We start from the raw sequence: 14,242 nt of genomic DNA, 5'->3' as shown, positions 1-14,242 counted from the left end.
TGTTTGCAAAAAGGGCTCGGTCAAACACATGCTGGTTCATTTAATAGAAAAATGTACCAAGAGCAAAGCGGAGCTTGTTGCACTGGGAGTGGAAGAAGTGAAGACAAGCCCTGAGATCTGTTGCTGGCTGTAGGAAGGATCAGATCTGTTGCTGGCTGTAGGAAGGATCAGATCTGTTGCTGGCTGTAGGAAGGATCAGATTTGTTGCTGGCTGTAGGAAGGATCAGATCTGTTGCTGGCTGTAGGAAGGATCAGCTCTGTTGCTGGCTGTAGGAGGGATCAGAACTGTTGCTGGCTGTAGGAAGGACCAGAGCTGTTGCTGGCAGTAGGAAGGATCAGATTTGTTGCTGGCTGTAGGAAGGATCAGATCTGTTGCTGGCTGTAGGAAGGATCAGACCTGTTGCTGGCTGTAGGAAGGATCAGCTCTGTTGCTGGCTGTAGGATGGGATCAGATCTGTTGCTGGCTGTAGGAAGGATCAGATCTGTTTCTGGCTGTAGGAAGGATTAGATCTGTTGCTGGCTGTAGGAGGGATCAGATCTGTTGCTGGCTGTAGGAAGGATCAGATCTGTTGCTGGCTGTCTGTCTGTCAGGAGTTTGTGTGGAGACAGTAGCCTCCCTGTCTCTCTCTGTTCTCTCTCTTTCCTCCTTCCTGACCCTCCCCCCTCCCCCATCTCTCCTCCCCCCTCTCCTCTTCCCTCCCCCTCTCTCCTCCGCCCTCCCCTCTCTCCTCCCCCCTCCCTCCTCTTTCCCACCCTCCCCACTCTCCACCCCCTCCCTCCCTCTCTCCTCCCCCCTCCCCCCTTCTCCTCCACTCTTCCCCCCTCTCCTCCCCCCTTCCCCCCTGTCTCCTTGCCCACGCTGAGTGTTGTTCTACAGCTATAATAACCACCTGGTGATACTGCAGTAGACAGGGTACAGACGCAACAAGACACAAGCACAGCCAGATCACCCCACAACATCACCCCCTCTAATGACTCTGGAGAGCAGTCGTCTTCCCTGTCTCTTTACCCCCTCTCTAAAAGGGCTGACACCTTATATTTATAGACTCTTTCCCAACTTTACATGCCTTAATTCGTCTCCAATTCGTTCATTTATTATCAGACAAACTGACTATCTGAATCCCTGCTTTTTATCTGGGCGGCTTGCACTCATCTGGGGAAGACAGATTCGCTCTATCTATCTCTTGCTGCGAGCGGAGTGATTTGAACTCATGTCATGTCAAGGACTTTACGGTTTTTACTTTTTAATTACCGTTTATATTTTTAGTTTTTCACTCACTCAACTTTTTTTCATTCAACTTTTTCACTCCAGATGTTTTATCTGGACATGGTTCTACAGGACCTCCAACAGCCTAAGCTAAGTAGTAACATTAACATGATGCCTTCTAATTGCAGTCGCTGTACTCATAATATACAGGAGAACAATCGCCTTACGGCGAGGATAACTGTGCTACAAGCCCAGCTTCAGACGCAATCATTAGGCAAGGGTAATTTCAGTGTTGGAAAGGATGAAACAGCGTCTGTGCCACCAGTAAGTACAGATAGTAACGTTAGTATAAATCCCCTCGCACGGTCCCCGCAGCCGGACAACTTTCTCATGGCTTCTGGAGGGAAATGCTGTAGGAATGCTCAACCGGTGTCGCTCATTCAGCCGACAGAAACTTTCAACCGGTTCTCCCTATTAAAGAGGCCGAGCCTTCTCTGGTCTCTACTCCTCCCGTTACGGGGTCTGAGACGCCGAAGTTTCCCACCATTAGCTCTGACAAATTGAAAACCCTAGTCATTGGCGACTCCATTACCCGCAGTATTAGACTTAAAACGAAACATCCAGCGATCATACACTGTTTACCAGGGGACAGGGCTACCGACGTTAAGGCTAATCTGAAGATGGTGCTGGCTAAGGCTAAAACTGGCGAGTGTAGACAGTATTGAGATATTGCTATCCACGTCGGCACCAACGATGTTAGGATGAAACAGTCAGAGGTCACCAAGCGCAACATAGCTTCAGCGTGTAAATCAGCTAGAAAGATGTGTCAGCATCGAGTAATTGTCTCTGGCCTCCTCCCAGGACCAAGCCTGGCCTGTTGAGGAGTGACAGACTCCATCCTAGCTGGAGGGGTGCTCTCATCTTATCTACGAACATAGACAGGGCTCTAACTCCCCTAACTCCACAATGAAATAGAGTGCAGGCCAGGCAGCAGGCTGTTAGCCAACCTGCCAGCTTAGTGGAGTCTGCCACTAGCACAGTCAGTGTAGTCAGCTCAGCTATCCCCATTGAGACCCTGTCTGTGCCTCAACCTAGGTTGGGCAAAACTAAACATGGCGTTGTTCGCTTTAGCAATCTCACTAGAATAAAGGCCTCCTCCATTCCTGCCATTATTGAAAGAGATCGTGATACCTCACATCTCAAAATGGGGCTACTTAATGTTAGATCCCTCACTTCAAAGGCAGTTATAGTCAATTAACTAATCACTGATCACAATCTTGATGTGATTGGCCTGACTGAAACATGGCTTAAGCCTGATGAATTTACTGTGTTAAATGAGGCCTCACCTCCTGGTTACACTAGTGACCATATCCCCCACCCATCCCGCAAAGGCGGAGGTGTTGCTAACATCTACGATAGCAAATTTCAATTTACAAAAACCAAAACGACGTGTTCGTCTTTTGAGCTTCTAGTTATGAAATCTATGCAGCCTACTCAATCACTTTTTATAGCTACTGTTTACAGGCCTCCTGGGCCATATACAGCGTTCCTCACTGAGTTCCCTGAATTCCTATCGGACCTTGTAGTCATAGCAGGTAATATTCACATTTTTGGTGACTTTAATATTCACATGGAAAAGTCCACAGACCCACTCCAAAAGGCTTTCGGAGCCATCATCGACTCAGTGGGTTTTGTCCAACATGTCTCTGGACCTACTCACTGCCACAGTCATAGTCTGGACCTAGTTTTGTCCCATGGAATAAATGTTATGGATCTTAATGTTTTTCCTCATAATCCTGGACTATCGGACCACAATTTTATTACATTTGCAATCTCAACAAATAATCTGCTCAGACCCCAACCAAGGAGCATCAAAAGTCGTGCTATAAATTCTCAGACAACCCAAAGATTCCTTGATGCCCTTCCAAACTCCCTCTGCCTACCCAAGGACGTCAGAGGACAAAAAATCAGTTAACCACCTAACTGAGGAACTCAATTTAACCTTGCGCAATACCCTAGATGCAGTTGCACCCCTAAAAACTAAAAACATTTGTCATAAGAAACTAGCTCCCTGGTATACAGAAAATACACAAGCTCTGAAGCAAGCTTCCAGAAAATTGGACCGGAAATGGTGCCACACCAAACTGGAAGTTTTCTGACTAGCTTGGAAAGACAGTACCGTGCAGTATCGAAGAGCCCTCACTGCTGCTCGATCATCCTATTTTTCCAACTTAATTGAGGAAAATAAGAACAATCCGAAATTTATTTTTGATACTGTCGCAAGCTAACTAAAAAGCAGCATTCCCCAAGAGAGGATGGCTTTCACTTCAGCAGTAATAAATTCATGAACTTCTTTGAGGAAAAGATCATGATCATTAGAAAGCAAATTACGGACTCCTCTTTAAATCTGCGTATTCCTCCAAAGCTCCGTTGTCCTGAGTGTGCACAACTCTGCCAGGACCTAGGATCAAGGGAGACACTCAAGTGTTTTAGAACTATATCTCTTGACACAGTGATGAAAATAATCATGGCCTCTAAAACTTCAAGCTGCATACTGGACCCTATTCCAACTAAACTACTGAAAGAGCTCCTTCCTGTGCTTGGCCCTCCTATGTTGAACATAATAAACGGCTCTCTATCTACCGGATGGGTACCAAACTCATTAAAAGTGGCAGTAATAAAGCCTTCTTTTGAAAAAGCCAAACCTTGACCCAGAAAATATTTTAAAAACTATCGGCCTATATCGAATCTTCCATTCCTCTCAAAATGTTTTGAAAAAGCTGTTGCGCAGCAACTCACTGCCTTCCTGAAGACAAACAATGTATACGAAACGCTTCAGTCTGGTTTTAGACTTCATCATAGCACTGAGACTGCACTTGTGAAGGTGGTAAATGACCATTTAATGGCGTCAGACCGAGGCTCTGCATCTGTCCTCGTGCTCCTAGACCTTAGTGCTGCTTTTGATACCATCGATCACCACATTCTTTTGGAGAGATTGGAAACCCAAATTGGTCTACTCGGACAAGTTCTGGCCTGGTTTAGATCTTATCTGTCGGAAAGATATCAGTTTGTCTCTGTGAATGGTTTGTCCTCTGACAAATCAACTGTAAATTTCGGTGTTCCTCAAGGTTCCGTTTTAGGACCACTATTGTTTTCACTATATATTTTACCTCTTGGGGATGTAATTCGAAAACATAATGTTACATTTCACTGCTATGCGGATGACACACAGCTGTACATTTCAATGAAACATGGTGAAGCCCCAAAATTGCCCTCGCTAGAAGCCTGTGTTTCAGACATAAGGAAGTGGATGGCTGCAAACTTTCTACTTTTAAACTCGGACAAAACAGAGATTCTTGTTCTAGGTCCCAAGAAACAAAGAGATCTTCTGTTGAATCTGACAATTCATCTTGATGGTTGTACAGTCGTCTCAAATAAAACTGTGAAAGACCTCGGCGTTACTCTGGACCCTGATCTCTCTTTTGACAAACATATCAAGACTGTTTCAAGGACAGCTTTTTTCCATCTACGTAACATTGCAAAAATCAGAAATGTTCTGTCCAAAAATGATGCAAAAAAACTTTGCGATGCTTTTGTCACTTCTAGGTTAAACTACTGCAATGCTCTACTTTCCAGCTACCCGGATAAAGCACTAAATAAACTTCAGTTAGTGCTAAATACGGCTGCTAGAATCCTGACTAGAACCAAAGAATTTGATCATATTACTCCAGTCCTAGCCTCCCTACACTGGCTTCCTGTTAAGGCAAGGGCTAATTTCAAGGTTTTACTGCTAGCCTACAAAGCATTACATGGGCTTGCTCCTACCTATCTTTCCGATTTGGTCCTGCCGTACATACCTACATGTACGCTATGGTCACAAGACGCAGGCCTCCTAATTGTCCCTAGAATTTCTAAGCAAACAGCTGGAGGCAGGGCTTTCTCCTATAGCGCTTCATTTTTATGGAATGGTCTGCCTACCCATGTGAGAGACACAGATTCGGTCTCAACCTTTAAGTCTTTATTGAAGACTCATCTCTTCAGTAGGTCCCATGATTGAGTGTAGTCTGGCTCAGGAGTGTGAAAGTGAACGGAAAGGCACTGGAGCAACGAACCGCCCTTGCTGTCTCTGCCTGGCCAGTTCCCCTCTCTCCACTGGGATTCTCTGCCTCTAACCCTATTACAGGGGCCGAGCCACTGGCTTACTGGTGCTCTTCCATGCCGTCCCTAGGAAGGGTGCGTCACTTGAGTGGGTTGCGTCACTGACCAGGTCTTCCTGTCTGGGTTGGCGCCCCCCCTTGGGTTGTGCCGTGGCGGAGATTTTTGTGGGCTATACTCAGCCTTGTCTCAGGATAGTAAGTTGGTGGTTGAAGATATCCCTCTAGTCGTGTGGGGGCTGTGCTTTGGCAAAGTAGGTGGGGTTATATCCTGCCTGTTTGGCCCTGTCTGGGGGTATCATCGGATGGGGCCACAGTGTCTCCTGACCCCTCCTGTCCCACCCTCCGGTATTTATGCTGCAGTAGTTTCTTTCTTTCTTTCTTTCTTTCTTTCTTTCTTTCTTTCTTTCTTTCTTTCTTTCTTTCTTTCTTTCTTTCTTTCTTTCTTTCTTTCTTTCTTTCTTTCTTTCTCTCTCTCTCTCTCTCGGAGGACCTGAGCCCTAGGACCATGCCTCAGGACTACCTGGCATGATGACTCCTTGCTGTCCCCAGTCCACCTGGCCGTGCTGCTGCTCCAGTTTCAACTGTTCTGCCTGCGGCTATGGAACCCTGACCTGTTCACCGGACGTGCTACCTGTCCCAGACCTGCTGTTTTCAACTCTCTAGAGACAGCAGGAGTGGTAGAGATACTCTCAATGATCGGGTCTGAAATGCCAACTGAAATGTATTCCTGAGGTGCTGACCTGTTGCACCCTCGACAACCACTGTGATTATTATTATTTGACCATGCTGGTCATTTATGAACATTTGAACATCTTGGCCATGTTCTGTTATAATCTCCACCCAGCACAGCCAGAAGAGGACTGGCCACCCCTCATAGCCTGATTCCTCTCTAGGTTTCTTCCTAGGTTTTGGCCTTTCTAGGGAGTTTTTCCTAGCCACCGTGCTTCTACACCTGCATTGCTTGCTGTTTGGGGTTTTAGGCTGGGTTTCTGTACAGTACTTTCAGATATCAGCTGATGTAAGAAGGGCTATATAAATACATTTGATTTGATTTGATTTGATTTATGGTTTTATTAAGGTAAACGTGCTGTAAACAAAGCCAGGGTAATAGGTTACGTGCGTAGGAACGTCGATTTTGAGCAATGCGTTAACTACTGATATGTTGTTGACATGTCCTTGTAAGATGGAACATTGAATAATAGGTGTTTGAGAGGTCAAGTGTCATTCCTAGCCAGTGTCAACCAGTGTTAACCAAGACCTATTCACCTGATAACGTGTTTGGATAAGAAGCATTTCCACAGACATACACACATGCATACTCACACACACATGCACACACGCACGCACGCACGCACGCACGCACGCACGCACCCCACCCCACCCCCATCGTATTTACAGAGACGATACCTCCGCTTCGTTCACATTACAGCAATGTGAATTGAAATGTGTGAATTGAAAAAGAGGCAATGAGAGCGGTGTCTAATGTTCCTCAGTGTTAGGACGGCAGTCTGTTTATCTTCAGAGACCCAGTGTTATGACAGGGGACAGGCCGTCTCCCTAATCCCTGACTCATTCTCTATACACTGTACTCGCACTACCAGTGTGTCTGTGGAGGAAGGGGGGAGGAGTGTGTGTGTGTGTGTGTGAGAGAGAGAGAGAGAGAGAGAGAGAGCCTGCATGCGTGCACTTGCGTGTGACGGGGGCTCAGACTCAGAGAGCATTTCTGTTGATTGCAAAATCCACCTCCTGAAAAGAGAGGATGAGTATTCTGAGGTGGAACGCGATTCCTTTTGCCCACGGCGGGACTTGCCTTACTAGCTCTCTCCCAGCCCTTCAAAACATCCTACAGGACAACACGTCATACCACCAAGTAATTCACCATCCTTTACCCATAGGGATAGGTTAGGGTTTAAATTTACCCTGGTCATTTATAGAGAAATAACATTATTTTTGAAATACGAGTGATTAACAAAGTAACAGTTGTGAAATATCAAAATGTTATTTTGAATTCAGATGCAGCAGCATCAAAAGGATAAATACATCAATCTTATCTGACGTATAAACCGGTAATGTGTTTTACAATGAAGTCAGAAGCACAGGGCGACCGATATTATGTTCAATTATATGTGGCTTGATGACCGCTGTTGACTGCTCAGGGAGTACTATCTATTGATTGTTATCAGTTTGACAAACTGTTTGACAAACTGATGGACAGATATCCCTCTAGTCGTACATGGACCTGGTAATGCAATATACTGTTAATGTATCATGACAAATGGATTTAAAGAAGTTAACAGAATAGAATTGTCTTTTCTGGCCTCTCTGGGCTCTGGTAGAAGTGGTTTCAGTGGAAATGTATAAATAAAATCCATTTGGGGCGGCAGGTAGCCTAGTGGTTAGAGCATTGGGCCAGTGACGAAAAGGTTGCTAGATTGAATCCCTGAGCTGACAAGGTAAAAATCTGTCGTTCTGCCCCTGAACAAGGCAGTTAACCCACGGTTCCTAGGCCGTCGTTGCCTAGTTAAATAAAGGTTAAATAAAAAAGTAAAATGTGTCTCTATTTAAGACAAGATGTCTTTTTGGGGGGGAATATTTATTACGAGGGATTTAACTAGCCAAAAGAAACAACTTTGATAAAGTATACAATGATCAATTCACTTATTTATATGGGTGTTTCCCCAAGTGAAGGAGCTCATTAAAGATGGGTACTTATAACCCCTAAAACACATTCATAACACATTCATAACCATTCATACTTAATGCATTTATATTCAGGAAATGAACATTACCTTAAGGGGATACACCTGTTACCTTGTGTCACGACTTATGAACGTGTTGTGTATGAGTTCAGGATGTGGCACTACTTCTGAACGTGTTGTGTATGAGTTCAGGATGTGGTACTACTTCTGAACGTGTTATGTATGAGTTCAGGATGTGGCACTACTTCTGAACATGTTGTGTATGAGTTCAGGATGTGGTACTACTTCTGAACGTGTTATGTATGAGTTCAGGATGTGGCACTACTTCTGAACGTGTTGTGTATGAGTTCAGGATGTCGTACTACTTCTGAACGTGTTGTGTATGAGTTCAGGATGTGGCACTACTTCTGAACGTGTTGTGTATGAGTTCAGGATGTGGTACTACTTCTGAACGTGTTGTGTATGAGTTCAGGATGTGGCACTACTTCTGAACGTGTTGTGTATGAGTTCAGGATGTGGCACTACTTCTGAACGTGTTGTGTATGAGTTCAGGATGTGGCACTACTTCTGAACGTGTTGTGTATGAGTTCAGGATGTGGTACTACTTCTGAACGTGTTGTGTATGAGTTCAGAATGTGGACTGAAGCTCTCAGGTTCCCATCACATTAAGTGTTACCGTTAATGGGATACTACAGATTCTGACAGTTGATGTTTTGTTTTGTCAGATGTATATGTCTCTGCTTGCAGTGTGCAGGAAGTTAGATGTCTCGCAGTATCACTTTAAGGATAGACTAAGTACACCTTCTGAAAGACTACCAACGCCCGGAGGCAGATGTTTTACCAACAAGTTCACCTTACCCTTCAACGAGGCTGTTGCTAGGATGAACGCGACCCCCTTTATGGGGTTTCAGGTGTCTCTGAACGGTGCTTACACACCTGCCCTATGTCTGGAAGCCCTTGTCAACACCACACACACACACAGTAAACAAATGGTCTGGTGACAGACACACATGCACGCATATGTGCAAACACACACACGCACACACACACACACACACACAAACACACACACACACACACACACACACACACACACACACACACACACACACACACACACACACACACACACACACACACACACACACACACACACACACACACACACACACAAACAAATGCGCGCACGCACCAATACCCACACCCAACCACCCACACACACACTCATTTTGCGCTGAAGGCCCAAGGCCAGAGGATGTGTGTGTGTACGTGTGTGCGTGCATGTGTGGGTGCGTATTGACAAATCATATGCTTATAATTGACACCACCCCCACAGTTTTGATAACAGCAGATGCCCCAGACCTCTGTAGCACTGTTGGTTTACCGTAGATTGGCAACAACAAACTCCAGAATAATAAGTGTTACTCACACTCACTCACTCTCACACACACTCTCACACACACTCTCACACACACTCACTCTCACACACACTCTCACACACACTCTCACTCTCACACACACTCTCACACACACTCTCACACACTCACTCTCACACACACTCTCACACACACTCTCACACACACTCTCACACACTCACTCTCACACACACTCTCACACACTCACTCACTCTCACACACACTCTCACTCTCACACACACTCTCACACACACTCTCACTCACACTCTCACTCTCACACACACTCTCACACACTCTCTCACACACACTCTCACACACTCACTCACTCTCACACACACTCTCACTCTCGCTCTCACACACACTCTCACTCTCACACACACTCTCACACACACTCTCACTCTCACACACACTCTCACTCTCACACACACTCTCACTCTCACACACACACACTCTCACACACACTCTCACACATACTCTCACTCTCACACACACTCTCACACTCACTCTCACACACTACACACTACACACACACTCACTCTCACACACACTCTCACACACACTCTCACTCTCACACTCACACTCACACTCACACACACACACAAGCAAGTCATATTATCCTAATCTGTGTCACAAAAAACAACAAACATTTTGTAGAGAAAATGATTTGATGCATTGCCTTTCATGTTAATGGATGACCAACGGAAACAGCGAGAGAGAACAACAACTGCTATCGTAAAGATGATCTCTTCGCTCAATGTTCTCTCTCTGTGGCTGCGTCAACGCAGTAGGCTCCCAGCACATTAAATGAGCTCCACAATAATTAAAGCTGCATGGCAAACAGTCCTCCTTTCCTTTATTCAGTGATATGACGTTTGGTAATCATTGTAGGATAATGGCTACATTTAGACATTTGAGACGTGCATGTCACCCTGTCTACATCCCTGTCTACATTTCTACACAATCAGAGTAAGAGAAAGAAAAGAGCCTGTTGGGTCGTTGTCATTCCCTGTTGCTTTTCTTATTTCTTCATTATTCCTCACAGTCTGCTTCTTGTCGCGTTACGTAACGTCCCCCTATCACTCGATTGGCCCGCGGGGCGTCAGCGTGAAGTTATGGGAAAACAAAAGGGTGAGGACACAGGTTGAGCCAATTAAACGATGCAAAAGGTAGGTCATTTCTTCACAACGCTTTTTTCCTAATGAGCCCCAGTGATAAGTCATGTTTTAATTTGATGCATTCTCTCTCTTCTTCTCTCTGTTATGCCAGCCAAGGGATATGCCTTTCGGTATTGTTCTTGCCCGGGAGGGAAAATGTCACAGCAGTGGCGCTGGTGCTGGCGCTGCTTTGGAGCGGATCTGACACTCCGGTAATTACTTCGCCGTAGCGCCGTCGCCGGGAATGAGGGCATTTCTCTGCAACGACAATAACATCTGTCAGAGAGCCAAGCAGTTCAGCTTCAAGTCCCTGTCCTCATTCTGTCTCAGACTAGGTCTGAAAATACACCCTCTTCTTCCCTGTGCAGTGCACTACTTGTGTCTCTGGTCAAAGGGAGTGCACTGTGTAGGGAATAGGGGGTCATTTCAGATGCAGCCTCTCACTCTCTTTTAGAAGACTTCCCTACACATATCCTCATGCTTTACATGCCAGAGTCCCCCAAAGAGGAGCTACGGATGCACAGAGTAGGCAACCTGAGCTACAGGGAAAATAGGTTAGAAACATCAATACTTCTATGGGCTTTTCTTTCCTTATCATGTACAGAGCTAGAGGAGCAAGTAGACATGGCACATGGGGTGTGTGTGTGTGTCTATCATAGTAGTGTGTCCTTGTGTGCGCGTGTGCATGAACCCACAGTACAGTAAAGTCAATGACTTTGGTGTGTGCGTGTGTAAATGCCTGCCTGCCTGCCTGTGTGTGCCTCTCCTCAGCAGCAGAGGGAGGTCAAAGGCCAGCAGCAGAGGGAGGTCAAAGGCCACTAACAGAGTGGTTGGAACAAAACAGAAGCAGTGGGTGGTCCGGGGGAAGATGGCTGACCCACCTCTGGTGGTCCAACATCAAGAGGACTGGAGGACAAAGACAATAATACATGGAGCAGCTCCCTGGACTCTGTCTACTCTGGCTGCACAGGAAATGGAGCAAGACTGCAGAGTGGAGGACACAAATGGACATTCAAAAGTGAGCGACTTTGACAGCATGGGGGCGGTCGTGGTGGTGTGGCAGCAACACAGCCACCGTAGTGTGTCTGTGGGAAGGGGATAGAACTGCATGTAATGACAGATACCCTGTGGGGCTCTATATCCTCCTGCTGTTGTATGGAATCAGGTAGCTTCACTTCATAGAATGGGGGAGGGAGGGAAATGGGGGTAAATGTAGCCTGTACATTACTGGTACTATTACATATGATTCAGACACTGTGGCTGATTACCTCATAATAGGAATGCCTTATCACTTGTATTATCAGTGTTATGTTATACTGCACTATGTTATAGCAAGAGATCAAATGCATTTTCTGTGTTTTAAAAGTGTACTTTTCCATTGGAAAATATAGGAAATGCTTCTTCACTTGTACAGTTCTTGTACAATCTTCTCAAAGAAGATTCAAAATGTATCTTCATTCTCTCTCACAGATTAACCAATGGGAAGCCAATGAGACACCAATCCAATTAAATTCAATCCAAACCCATCTCCCTACCAGCACACAGTCCTGTAGTTACAGTACTCAGATGATGAGAATAATGTCTTCCTCTCATTTGCATTTGGTAATGAGTGCATGGTGATTAAAAAGTGAAATGAAGGCTAACTGCCTTGTTGCCAGATAGATAAACATGAACGGTGTAGAGAGTCGATGGAACAAACTACAAACTACAAACGTCTGAGCTGTCGGTCCAAACTACAAATGTCTGAGCTGTCTGTCCAAACTACAAACGTCTGAGCTGTCGGTCCAAACTAGAAACGTCTGAGCTGTCGGTCCAAACAACAAATGTCTGAGCTGTCGGTCCAAACTACAAATGTCTGAGCTGTCGGTCCAAACTACAAATGTCTGAGCTGTAGGTCCAAACTACAAATGTCTGAGCTGTAGGTCCAAACTACAAATGTCTGAGCTGTAGGTCCAAACTACAAATGTCTGAGCTGTAGGTCCAAACTACAAATGTCTGAGCTGTAGGTCCAAACTACAAATGTCTGAGCTGTAGGTCCAAACTACAAATGTCTGAGCTGTAGGTCCAAACTACAAATGTCTGAGCTGTCGGTCCAAACTGAGCTGCGGATCTCTGGTTGAAGTTAGCCCCTAGTGGCGTCCGTCCTGAAGGTAGTTCACCCTACGTTCAGGGTTGTAGGCTGTTATTTGTTATTTTGTGGTTCTTGCTCCAAGCTCCACTCCTCGTGCTCCCCGATGCTCGGGATGATGGTGCTTCGCCAGGTAAAGTTGTTATGATGATGAAATGATGTAACAATGTAAATGATTGCTCATAAGGTGACAGTGAGGTGATTGTAATCCTAGCTGTCTCAGTAGTGCTCAAGACACCATATGTATTCAAATCAGATTGTATTGGTCACATATATTTAGCAGATGTTATTGCGGAATGGTTGTGTTCCTAGCTCCAACAGTGCAGTAGTATCTAACAATTCACAACAATAACACAGGCATCTAAAAGTAAAAGAATGGAATTAAGAAATATATCAATATTATGATGAGCAATGTCGGAGTGGCATTGACTAAAATACAGCAGAACAAAATACAGTATTTACATATGAAATGAGTAAAGCAGGTAAATATTATAGTGTTCCATTATTAAAGTGACCAGTAATTCCATGTCTATGTATATTGGGCAGCAGCCTCTAAGGTGCAGAGTTGAGTAACCGGGTGGTAGCCATCTAGTGATGGCTGTTTAACAGTCTGATGGCCTTGAGATAGAAGCTGTTTTTCAGTCTCTCGGTCCCAGCTTTGATGCAGCTGTACTGACCTCGCCTTCTGGATGGTAACGGGGTGAACAGGCCGTGGCTCGGGTGGTTGATGTCCTCGATGATCTTCTTGGCCTTCCTGTGACATCGGGTGCTGTAGGTGTCCTGGAGGGCAGGCAGTGTGCCCCCAGTGATGCGTTGGGCAGACTGCAACACCTCTTGGAGAGCCCTGCGGTTGCCGGCGGTGCAGTTGCCGTACCAGGCGGTGACCAGGCGGTGATACCCTAATTGGTTTTAAACCTGTAACTGAAAAATTACTTTTTAATAATTTTTAATAAAGCGTGTTTTTTTAGCCCATAGATTTTGTTATAATATTTGAGTCGCTCAAATATCACATGAATAAACACTAGACATGGCAAAATGAATAGAATTGCAAAAAATGTGCTCTAAAACTACTACACCCCATGACAAAATATGTAGAATCACAGGAAATAAGCTTTAAACCTGCAACAGTTTGTCATGAACAATGCTTGTGCTCATAGAATAGAAGTGGAATGCGCACGCGTTTGGGATGTGGAATGTTCCCCAATCCTGGAAGGGGGCCCTGAGTGTAGAAAGTTTGGGAGCCATATCATAGAGAATGAACAGCAAACTAAATGAAATGCAGCTTGTTTGCGGTCTTTCCAGCTTCCGTTTGAAGTGATTGTTAGCTGTGTAGTTCGCTAGCTAGAAAGGGAGAAGAGCCTGCATAGCGACCATTGTTGTTTGGCATAGGAACATGGCTGCCAATTAAACGAACGACCAGTCGGCTTGGCTGGCAACGATGCCAATATAACGGACATCCAGTTGGCTTGGGTAGCAACCTTG

The 14,242-nt window shown here is 45.3% G+C and overlaps 1 long non-coding RNA gene across 1 annotated transcript; it reads left to right on the top strand.

Annotated features, from left to right (window-relative positions):
* The first annotated feature begins 9,589 nt into the window (after positions 1-9,589).
* Positions 9,590-13,730, top strand: LOC106609606 (uncharacterized). Its single transcript, XR_001329717.3, has 3 exons — positions 9,590-10,644; positions 10,745-10,844; positions 11,407-13,730. It is a non-coding gene; the product is annotated as an uncharacterized LOC106609606 (long non-coding RNA).
* The last annotated feature ends 512 nt before the right edge of the window (positions 13,731-14,242 follow it).

Source organism: Salmo salar, chromosome 17 (genome assembly GCF_965601325.2).
Source record: "Salmo salar chromosome 17, fSalSal1, whole genome shotgun sequence".
NCBI classification, from domain to species: domain Eukaryota; kingdom Metazoa; phylum Chordata; class Actinopteri; order Salmoniformes; family Salmonidae; genus Salmo; species Salmo salar.
The sequence above is the reverse complement of the archived record's forward strand: the minus strand, read 5'-3'. Positions and strand labels throughout refer to the sequence as shown.